This window comes from Pelophylax lessonae (assembly GCF_965119305.1).
Source record: "Pelophylax lessonae genome assembly, chromosome: 5".
NCBI classification, from domain to species: Eukaryota; Metazoa; Chordata; class Amphibia; order Anura; family Ranidae; genus Pelophylax; species Pelophylax lessonae.
Window position 1 is genome coordinate 512,933,055 of NC_138772.1, and position 11,457 is coordinate 512,944,511.

Consider the following 11,457-nt stretch of genomic DNA (forward strand, 5'->3'; position numbering starts at 1 on the left):
GAGGTCTTTATGAGATGTCTCTATGATCATTTCACAAGTCCCTCCCCCCACAGTTAGAAAACACTCCCCATAGCTCACAATTAACTCTTTGATTACCCCTAGGTTAACCCCTTCCCTCCCAGTGTCATTATTACAGTAACAGTGCCAGTGTCATTATTATAGTAACAGTTCAACAGCACTGATTACTGTAGTAATGTCACTGGTCACTGATTACTGTAGTAATGTCAATGTCAAAAGTGTAAAAAAATGTCAGTTAATGGTCCAATCTGTCGCAGTCCTGCTAAAAATTGCAGATCGCCACCATTACTAGTAAAAAAAAAATAAAAATGACATAAATCTTTCCCCTAGTTTGTAGACGCGATAACGAGTTTGTAGACGCGATTGCGATTTTATTTTTTTACCTTAAATATGTAGCAGAATACAAATTGGCCTGAAATTATGAAAAATTTTGATTTTTAATTTTTTTTTATTGGGAATGTTATATAGCAGAATGTTAAAAAAAATATTGTTTTTTTTTTTTTCTTCAGAATTGTCGCTCTTTTTTTATAGTGCAAAAAATTAAAATCGCACAGGTGATTAAATACAACCAAAAAGAAAGCTCTATTTGTGGGAAAAAAAGGACATCAATTTTATTTAGGTACAGCGTCGCACGACCACGCAATTTCCCGTTAAAGTGACGCAGTGCAGAATTGCAAAAAATGGCCTGGTCGTTAAGGGGGCAAATCCTTCCGGTCCAGAACTGGTTAAGGATGGTACATTAAACCAGAAGAAAAAACTAGAACATTAAACCTGGAGAAAATAATGGCACAGAAGCATAGTTATTTACCTGTAGCACCCTCCTAGGTAGGTGCTAGGGAAAAGCATGTATGTGGCCCTGTCTGCTTATCAGGGGGGCCTGATTATTTAGTTAGGCTGTCACGTGTTTCCAGGTGTGATCTGTTTAGTCTGGGGAGTCTCTCTACTGTTTCCAATGAGGGCTCTTATTGGACAGTGGAGGAAACCTAGCCAATAGCACACCAGGGCTTATAGCTGTCTCAGTGGGCGGAGTTTGCCGCAATGCACCCTGGGATGAGTTATAAGTCTGAGGGGAGCATGTGACAGGGTGTCTTTGGCGGGAAGCAGAATCCCAGGAGGAGGCTGACGGCTGTCTCTCCTCCTGTCAGAGCTAGAGAAGGTTTCCTGGGCAGTCGGCCTAGAGGATGAAGGTTGAGCTGGGCTGCAGAGAGGGATCCAGAGTGCTGTGGACCGAGTGGAGCTGCTGGGCAGAAGTTTCAGGGGAAAAAAGTGTCATGAGTACTTGAAACCGCCCAGGGGTCTGCCTAGGAGAGGGGACCACTCCAAAAGGTCAAAGGGATCCGGGAGCCAGCTAACCAGTAGAGAAGGCTTAGAAAAGGGGGTGCCAGTGTCTAAGCCCTGAAGTTAAGAGACAGTGAGAGGGGGTGCCGGTGCAGGCCCTGAAGTGTTCAGCATTGCAGCAGAGTATACAAGTAGCTAACTCAGCAAGGAGTGCATAAGGGAGCTTAAAGAGGACTTTTTCATTCAGGAAAGCAGTCAGAAGTCAGTTCAGCATTAACAGGCAGCAGGTCAGCGTTAATCAGCGGTGACCGGCATCCAGCCAGCGTCAAGTCAGCGCCAATTGGCATTTTTCAATTTTCCCTAGCAATTTGTGCATAGTTGAGCCAAAGGAGTATCCCACTCATCCCTTCTCCTATCCAAGTTACCAAATAAATACAAAAACCCAAAGCTACTGGACTGATCATTGTCTCAGTGCTCACACTTGGAGAAACATGCTTAAATGTGTTGTTGTTGCTAGCGATAACCCAGGGGGACCCATATCCAGCAAAACAACCTGGAAATTGTGCTACATTTGGGGGCTCGTCCGGGATTTCGCCCTGGGTTACTGGGTTAGTTGCCCGTGGCAATGGCCAAAAGAAAAGATCAAAATCTCCATTTTTATGTCCGGGAATTTATTCCAAATCTCAAGCCAAGTGTGAGGTCAGCTCTACAGGAGGTAGGGAGAGTGGCATGAAGATTGATGTTCACATGGAAGGTTGCCCGTGGCAACGGAAATGTTCCTGTCAATACTGCAAAATGGCGGGAACATTCCACTTCAGTTATGAGATATACTCTGCTATCAAGTATTGGAGAGCAGGGAAGAGATGTCAGTGAATAAAAGCTGCAGCTGCTTAACAGAGAAAGGTCCAGGTGGGGATGAAGAAAATGGCGGCCAGGCGCACGTGGTGTGTGCAGGCTATATGGACTGATGTTGACCGTGCTTATGACAGCGGGACATTGTAATGTTCCGGTACCTTTGGTACCCTAAATTACACTTTCCACAAGTGTATGCGCCCCACCATTTACTTTTGGAAAGGTGCGCATACACCTTTAAGACTGGAGCTGTCATCACCCAGCGCCGGACTAGATGGCTATTTAAATCGCCGGTTCTCACTCACATGTGTTCGTTCAAACACCCTTACCTGGATGCTAACCTTGCTTGAAGCTTCCATGCTTGCAAGCTTACCTCGCTGACGGAACCTCGCTGCGCTGATCCCTGTATCCCGCTACTGGATCATCCGCCTCTCCTGAACCACCCTTCGGCTGTATCGCTAATAGTGCTAAGTACCCCGCAGGGGAATTCTCTATAAACTTATACTAAGCTTACACTATCTAGCTCTGCATAGTAAAGACTGTTTATCACATCTGCATAACTAGATTGCTAGCTCTTGAGACTACTGCTACTTTTCTGCACTGGGTTGATCTCTTTTGTATGTCCACCTGCTATTCTGTCATCTGCTACCATACAACATTGCTAAACCTTCCTGCATCCATCTGCTACTGTCTCACCTTCAAGTGTCTATCACCTACCACCTCCACTCAACCTATCCCTCAACCTTCATCATTGTGTTACCACATACATAAAGTCACCCTAGGAACCAGCTTGCTAATTGTGTGTATTTACTGGCTGAAATAAGACCTTCCACACATGATGAGTCATTGAGGTTGGGAATGGTATCTCAGCATATCTCTTACATGACTACTGACGTGGAACTATTTCTGCAGCTGAAAATCCACACCATATAAGAAACGCAGGAGCGTTACAGACATTTGTTCTATACAGCAATTGCAGTGATACTGGGAAGATTGCAGTCAGCCATGCCAGGAGGGGCAGTCAGACTATCTTCGGAGACAGTATGGTGGGCCTTACTTGCACATGTATCGGGGAGAGGACTGTTGACCGTGCATGTGACAGTAGGACAATTCTCTTGCCTGGCAAAGAGGGACAGCTGGCTCCGGGAGAGGGAGGTGCAGCTGGGGCCCTGTTGCAAGTAAGAAGAGTGGATGCATGTCTGGCGAGGGACATGGTCCGCTTTGCAGCAACTTCCCTGCGGGTTAGAGAGAGAGAGCATGTCATGGAAGGAGTTGCTGCACCACGCGGGAAAGCGCGATCCAGACAGCACTGCCTAGTAGGAGGAGCCAACGCCAAACAAGGAATATCAGTGGAGATGTCGGTCGCGCCCAGCAAATCAGGAGTGACTAGGGGGGGCCCATATATTACTCCCCCCTTCGGGTGTGGCTGAGAGGGAGACTCGTGCGAGGAGAAGCACTATGGAGTTGTTTGGAGAAGGGAAGTGTGCAGCTATGATCGCTTCACCCACTGGCGGAGAACCTGCTGGGCAGATCCAGGAGCAGACCAGGAAGCCAAGCCCCACTTTTGTATGGGACACAGGCATACAAATGGTGCCTGAAGGAAGACTGGCTCTGTGCACAGGAGAAGGACGGGAGTTCCTTGGCACAGTATGTCCTCAGTGTGAGAGAGTCACTATGAAGGTGCAAACGTGGAGTCAGTGTGGGCATTGTGGCTATCTGCTGCTGCGGGTGGAGAAGAGTGAAGGCCGGCCCAGGCAGATGTGTGTGGCTTGGGAGTCGGGGCTCACTCGGGAGGTGACAGGCACGGAGTCCAGGTTCCTCCACGGAGGCAGGAGAGGCATGATCAGAGTGCTGATGAAGTTGGAGGCCATGCAGTCTGACAGTGGTTCAGCCTTGTCAGTACGGGGACTCAGTCACTGGGAAGAGGGTGCATGCCAGTCCAGCAGGCTGGGAGATGGCCAGAGGATGCACCGGAATCTGCCGCAGCAGAGACAAGGTCTGCCCCTGTTCCTATATCTCAGCAGAAGTGTCCCGCAGCCATCAAGGCCTCACCAACCAGTCCAAGTAGTGAGGTAGAGGCTGGTCATTAAAGAGAAAGTAAACCCTCCTCTGACACTTTTCCCTATAGGTAAGCCTATGATAAGGCTTACCTATAGGTACTGTAAATATCTCCTAAACATATACCGTTTAGGAGATACTTACCTTAGATGCATCCAGTGACGTCACTGGCGCATGCGCTCTGAAGGAACGGCCGCTCGTGCCGTTCCTTCCGAGCCCCGTGCCGTGACGTCACCGTGGCTCCGGCCAATCAGATGGCCGGATGCCGCGATCCCAGTAGACGGGCGACTAGACATGTCGCCCGTCATCCAGCTAAGCGGGCGGCACGGCGGGGGCTCGTTCTAAGGTAAGTATTTCATAATGAGCTAGTATGCGATGCATACTAGCTCATTATGTGTTTCTCTTGCAGGGTGAAGAAGAAGAAAAAAAAAGAGTTTACAACCTATTTAATGTGGGGTCTCCTTCCTTTCAATACAAATACGGATATGTAGAGGAGGGAATTGATGATTGGAGATCCGAAGATGAGACAGAACGGGACTGGGGTTCCGAAGCTGGGAGCAGCTCACCAGGACCTGATGTTGTCACTGCACTTGATAAAGAGACTCAGCAGTCCATTGAGAGAGGGGAACAAAAATGATATTGGGGGGCACACCCTGAAAACGCACAATTCTCTGGTTGGTGCTGCTAAAAGACCAATGTACAAATTGAACAATATAATAGCGCACACATACACAGAAAGAAATGGTTTTCAAAGTTTGCAAGGCTATTTAAAAACACCTGCTCTTATATATTAAATATGGGGATTTAGTCACACCATATGGCCATATTGTGCTTAAGCCCACCACTACGTCAAAGTACCCCATTTTCAGTGGGTCCTACACTATTCATAGAGAAGATAATCCCACTTCTCAAAACCATAGGGCAATACTCACTCCTGTCATATGAATAGTGTAGGACCCACTGAAAATGGGGTACTTTGACGTAGTGGTGGGCTTAAGCACAATATGGCCATATGGTGTGACTTAATCCCCATATTTAATATATAAGAGCAGGTGTTTTTAAATAGCCTTGCAAACTTTGAAAACCATTTCTTTCTGTGTATGTGTGCGCTATTATATTGTTCATTGAGAGAGGGGAGCTGGCCCACAAATTGGGGTTCTGTGAGGCCTACACAAAAAGGGTCCCAGACCTAACCCCACCCACAAACTATGCCTGGGCTCGGAATCAGAATGAGGCGTACAGCTCCCTGAGTAGCAGAGAGGAGACCCCTTTTTCTTTGCCTGGGAGAGGTAATAGGAAGACCCTCCCCAGGCTCTCACAGATGCAAAGATGGAAGCAACGCAAATTGGCAATGGTGTATGGATATGATTATCCTTATGCTCCCAGGGAGGTCATGTTATATATTGAAGCAAAAAGGGACTTCTGGTGTGATGAAGCCATTTGGGATTTTCTCTTTGTTCCCAAGCCCTTTCGGGATTCACCCAGGACTGACCTCAAAGAAAAGTTTGATGCTGTGAAAACCCAGTGGTTATGTGGATGGTCTATCTATATTGACCGGGTGGAAGTTCGTCATCTAAGTGCGGGACAGCCAGGGAGCCCTTGTTAGGGTTCCCTCACCCAGGGTACTATATTTAAGGAAGTCAATTTCTTCACACAAAGACAATACAAGTAAGGCTGGCTAGCCATCACAAAGAAAAAAATATATAATGCTGAATTTCACAGTTAGATGTTCCAGTTAAAGTTGTTCTGTTCTGCAGACCCCTTGGGCCACCGGGCCAGGGTCTTAAAAAGGAATATCACACTAATAGATCCCTTGGGCAAATGGGACAGGATCTCTCGGATTACAAATATTTTTTTGGAGAGACTTCAGAAGTTTTCAACTAAATGAAAAGAAACGGGTGCCTAGAGGACGAAGGTTGAGCTGGGCTGCAGAGAGGGATCCAGAGTGCTGTGGACCGAGTGGAGCTGCTGGGCAGAAGTTTTGGGGAAAGACAGTGTTGTGAGTACTTGAAACTTCCCAGGGGTCTGCCTAGGAGAGGGGACCACTCTAGAATGTCAAAGGGATCTGGGAGCAGGGCCGGTGCTTCCACTAGGCAAACTAGGCAGTCGCCTAGGGCGCATTGCCACCTAGGGGCGCAGCCATGTCTCCGCACTCTCTCTCCATCATGAACGATCCTTGTGAGCTGAGGGGAGGGGCGGCCATGGGGGAGGAAGAAGGGGCAGTGGAAGATGCCAGGTGTCTTGGGCAATGCGGAACTACTAGGCCCTGGCTTTCCACCACTGTTTGGGGGCCCAAAGAGGCAGGAAGTGAGTCCACCAGCGTGCTGCCTGAATGATAATCCTCTTCGGCTGGAGCTTAGCGGCCTAACCCCAGGCAGGAAGTGACTCTCTGCACTGAGCTGATGGGCAGCCGTTCATTTCCCTGGGTCGGTATTAAGCAGGGAGCTGAGGAGAGCTGAACCTGAGCCAGAGCTCGGCACTGGAGGGTGGAACCATTACTGGAGCAGAATCGACAAGGCACCGGAAGGGTCTGAGGAGGTTGGCAATGAAATAAGTGTGGAGCTCTCTGACTGCTGCTTTTCCCTCCACCAGGAGCCAGTTGGAGCTGTGGTGAGCACTGTGGTCCAGGAGAGGAGTGTCCTGGGAGAAGGAATCAGCAGGATCACAGTGAAGGAGGACAGAGTGTGGGCCACTCTCTTCATACTGCCCAGTGAGTGTGCCCAGAAAAAGGGATCGGGGTCCCTGGGTGTTACATGGAGCATCCCTGGTATGAAAGGGAATCGGGGTCATCAGGTGTGCCATGGGGAATCGGAGTCACCAGGTGTGACATGGGGGATAGGGGTCACCGGGTGTAACAGGGGTTCGGGGTCACCAGATGAGCCATGAGGAATTAGGGTCCCTGGGTGTGCCACGGGGGAATTGGGTCCCCAGATGTGACACAGAGAAACTTTAGGGTCCCCAGGTGTGACATGGATGAACATCAGGGTCCCCAGGTGTGACGTGGAGGAACATCAGGGTCTGACATAGAGGAACATTGGGGTCACTGGGTATGACAGCATGACATGGAGGAACAAGGGGTCCCTGGGTGTGACATGGAGGAACATTGGGGTCAGTGGATATGACAGCATGACATGGAGGAATATTGGGGTACCAGGGTGTGACATGGAAAAACATCAGGGTCCCTGCGTGTGACATGGAGGAATATGGGGGTCACTAGTTATAAGAGCATAACATGGAGGAAACATCAGATCAGGGTCACTGGGTATGATATAGGGGAGTTTTTAACCATTTCCCTTTTTTTTCTTCTTTTTTTTGGGGGGGGCGCAAGTAGCTGGCCTTGCCTAGGGCGTCTAGCACTGGCCCTGTCTGGGAGCCAGCTAACCAGGAGAGAAGGCTTAGAAAAGGGGGTGCCAGTGTCTAAGCCCTGAAGATAAGAGAGAGTGAGAGGGGGCGCCGCTGCGGGCCCTGAAGTGTTCAGCAGTGCAGCAGAGTATTCAAGTAGCTACCTCAGCAAGGAGTGCTTAAGGGAGCTTAAAGAGGACTTTTTCTTTCAGGAAAGCAGTCAGAAGTCAGTTCAGCGTTAACATGCAGCAGGCCAGCGTTAACCAGCGTTAATCAGCGTTGACCGGCATCCAGCCAGCGTCAAGTCAGCGCCAATCTGCATTTTCAGTTGTCCCTAGCAATTTGGGCATAGTTGAGTCAAAGGAGTAACGCACTCATCCCTTCTCCTATCCAAGTTACCAAATAAATACAAAAAACCCAAAGATACTGGACTGGTCATTGTCTCAGCGCTCACACTTGGAGAAACATGCTTAAATGTGCTGTTGTTGCTAGCGGTAACCCAGGAGGACCCATATCCAGAAAAACGTCTGGGACCTGTGCTACATACCGATTGCAATTCTGGTTCAGTTTTTCCATTAAAAGAAAAGAGAAAAGTAGCTGTTCATTCAGTTTTGTGTTTTTTTTCCCCTCAGTTTAATGCATATCTATCTATCTATCTATCTATCTATCTATCTATCTATCTATCTATCTATCTATCTATCTATCTATCTATCTATCTATCTATCTATCTATCTATCTATCTATCTATCTATCTATCTATCTATCTATCTATCTATCTATCTATCTATCTATCTATCTATCTATCTATCTATCTATCTATCTTAAAATAAATCCATTTATACCCCATGTAGGTTATTTTCCTCATCTGCACTTCTTTCCATGTTTGCAATAGCACTTTGTAATAGATTTAAGTTTCATTCAACTCTAATCAAATCTTTGATGAAACAAGACTGAGCTGTTCTTCATCATGACTAAGTAGTGCGTATGCCTATTGGGAATTCGACTTATATATGTTGACGAGGATGAATCACGTCAACATATATACTGTTGTTTGTTTGAATATGGTTTCCAGAGAATTTCAGTGTGTCTGTTGTTGGGATAGCTAAACATTCGCTTTAACAAAGCACGAAGAACTGGAAATACATGAGTAGCGTAACAGTAGAAAAAGGATAATGGTTTTGACAGCTGATATATTTAACCACTTGCCGACCAGTCGCCGTAGTTATACGGCGGCAGGTCGGCTCTTTTACGCCAAACGACGTACATGTACGTAGATTCGTGTAGCAGTTAGTGTTGGCGCGCGCACCGCCAAAGGCTAGAGGGGGAGCCAATCAGGGGGTCTGGCAACTGCAATGTCCGCCAGGCACCGCGTTCGCTCCCCATGGAGACAGACCCGCGGCCTGCCGATGTAAACACGGCACGCCGCTGTTCTGTCAGTAATGAACACAGGGCTCCTGTGGTCCTCCTATTTAGGAACACTGGTCTCTGTGTTCATCCAGTGAGCCTATCCCCCACACACATAGAAAGCACCCCCTAGGCACACATAGAACCCTTTGATCGCCCCTGGTGTTAACCCCTTCCCTGCCAGTGTCATTAGTACAGTACCAGTGCATATTTTTAGCACTGATTACTGTAGTAATGTCACTGGTCCCCCCAAAAGTGTAAAAAAACGTCAGTTAGGGGTCCCATCTGTCTGCCACAATGTCGCATTCCCGCTAAAAATCACTGATCACCGCCATTACTAGTAAAAATAAATAGAGAAATAAAAATGACATAAATCTTTCCCCTAGTTTGTAGACGCGATAACTTTTGCGCAAACCAATCAATATATACTTATTGGGATTTTTTCCACCAAAAATATGTGACAGAATATAAATTGGCTTAAAATTATGAAAAATGTTATATATATATTTTTTTTTTTTTACTGGGAATGTTATATAGCAGAAAGTAAAAAGTATATATATATATATTTTTTTCAGAATTGTCGCTCTTTTTTCGTTTAAAATTAAAATCGCAGATGTGATCAAAATGCCACCAAAAGAAAGCTCTATTTGTGGGAACAAAAGGACATGCATTTTATTTGGGTACAGCATCGCACGACCGCGCAATTGTCAGTTAAAGTAACGCAGTGTCGCAAAAAAAAGGCCTGGTCATTAAGGGGGTAAAACCTTCCAGGCCTTAAGTGGTTAAAAAGCAACTAGAGATAACGAAACTTCTTAAAGCCTAGCTTCAGCCATTTTTTTCTTTATTTTTTACAGTTTGTAAGTATTTTGCAGTTGTAATGCTTCACTTTAAGCTACTTTTTGGGGTGTCCAGCAGCCCCCCATGTCATTTGTTTGAAAGTCTCTTGCCTGTTAGCCTAGTAATGGGCATGACAGTTATCTAATATTAGTCTCCTGTTGACTTCAGTAGGGTTTGGATTCAGCCCCCGAACTTCAGTACAGTTCAACAAACCCACCTGAAACCAAACCCAGGTATGTTCGGCTCATCCCTAGTCCCTGCTAAGAGGTAAGAGTGAAGTGAACTGATAACTGATCTGTCACTCCTAAAAAGTGGGACAGGGAGAGCTGAGCTGCTGAGTCACTGCTGCAGGGTAGATCAGGCAAAGATGAGCTACAAAGAGAATGACATAAGTGCTTCTGCTGTGCAAATTGGGGATGGATTGCTCCACAGTGCCTGCAGCTATGAAGGTCAGAGTGGACTAGTTTTAAAGCTCAATTCTGGAAAAGCAGCAGCCAGTTATGTTTCTATAGATACAAGGCAGGAAATTTGAATTTTTGACTGCTTTAGGAAATCATACATGACTGAATTGGAAAGGCAAATGGCTCATTTGGCAGCTATCTATGTCAATTTATATAAAATAAAGGGCGATTACTTACTTTCCTCCTTCTTTTTCCTAATTCCTGGACATGAGAATATGTCAATACATCATCTGTAACCTGATTTTAATTTGCAATGCACTGTAGGAGAGAGCCATAGTTTAGACACAAAATCAGAAAAGGAGAAGTGACTTTTAATTCTATATACATGAACAAAATATATTTATTACATTCAGAGTTATTATAATATTATGATTTTTTTTTTAAACATAATTGATGCATTCTTTTTGCACAATTCATATCAGTTTTTAAATTTCAAAGCAAATGAAGTGTAATTTAATGTTATCCCAATTCCCAATTGTTATCCCAATTCCAAAAGTGAACAGCCTATTTGCTTTTAATAAATCAACATTTGATACCTTAGAGGGCTGTCAGGTAGGAAGACAGTCACATTATCTAGTCACCCTAAGGCACCACAGTTACATGGTAGTTCCATTAACACAAAAGGTCAGCTTGGGCAATTATTTATATTTATGTCTACTGAAATGAAGAGTGCCTCATCTAAGTGCCCCATAGTGAACTGTGTGTGAGCAGTTTGTTTGATTCGTATTTTTATTTATTTATTTATTTCAGGTACTTATATAGCGCTGTCAATTTACCCAGCGCTTTACATATACATTGCACATTCACATCAGTCCCTGCCCTCAAGGAGCTTACAATCTAAGGTCCCTAACTCACATACATACACAGTAGGGGCAAATTTTTTTTTTTTATACAGGATCCAACTAACCTACCATCACACCATCATGAAAGCAACAGGGCCCATGAAGGCCAGCCCAGGAAAATGGAGTTTGCAGTTGCTTTTCCTGGGCTGGAGATTTCTTAACCACCTTAGCGGTAATCCCGAGCCTGACTCGGGGTTGATTTTTCATATCAGGAGCGGTAACCCCGAGTCACGCTCGGGGTGGATTGCAGAGAGCGCAGCGGAGCTTCTCTTACCTTCTCCTGGTGATCCAGCGATGATCTCTCATTGCTGCGACCGCCAGCCGAGAGTCCCGCCGCTCCTCTGTCCCTCCGTCGGTGTGATCAC